Here is an 816-nt window from a genome sequence, read left to right as displayed (position 1 = left end):
CTTTGCTGAAACTACGTTTGTTAAATAAAATTAATATTTGTGAAACAAATTATGAGTAGTAATTAAGTAATCTTTTCGTCTTTGCGACCCTCATGTAGCCACCGTGAGCGATCTGCGGCCGGCGATACTCAAGTCCCTACACCCCTGTTATGGTGCACAGATGTGTTTTGAGTCGAAGTTACGCAAAATTAGGCACCAGATAGCGGACAAAACTCTGAAACGAGTGGGTGTATGACGGTAGGAGCGATAAAAGTACACCAATTAATAATCGTACGTAAATGGTGCGGATATAAATACCTAGCTACATTTTCACCTCAGTCATGGACAATTAAGAGACAATACGGCTTCTGTTACCACAGAACACCTATTTACTTCTCACAAGTTTGTGCGTGCGATTTGTGCTGTTGCTCCTTATTGCTGAAGATAAAGCCTGTTTGCTATTCACACTGCGTTGGCGCGAAGTGCGGAAAACACTTATTAGGCCAGTTTCATTTTGGCTGCCCAGCACATCTAGCAGCGAGACGCTCTTGTCTACCAGACACCGTGGCCACCGGCTCGGAGAGCGAGGTAATATGCATACGTAACAAGTTGCAAACATTGTGGTCCAGCTGCCAGCGGCCAGGAAAGCGAGAACCAGAAACGTGTTGGGCCACTTGAGTGCCTCCCCCCCCCCCCACCCTCCCATCCCACACCTCCACCCCACTCCACCGCGAGCCTCAGCTTCCTCTCGCTGTTCCGAGTGCGGTAAGGCGTACCTCGCAGGCGGACACCGGAAAGAATTTCAATTGAGTTGTCGGAGGGGTGCGAAGGGGACAG

This window comes from Schistocerca nitens, chromosome 5, assembly GCF_023898315.1.
Source record: "Schistocerca nitens isolate TAMUIC-IGC-003100 chromosome 5, iqSchNite1.1, whole genome shotgun sequence".
NCBI classification, from domain to species: domain Eukaryota; kingdom Metazoa; phylum Arthropoda; class Insecta; order Orthoptera; family Acrididae; genus Schistocerca; species Schistocerca nitens.
This window is presented reverse-complemented; position numbering follows the sequence as displayed.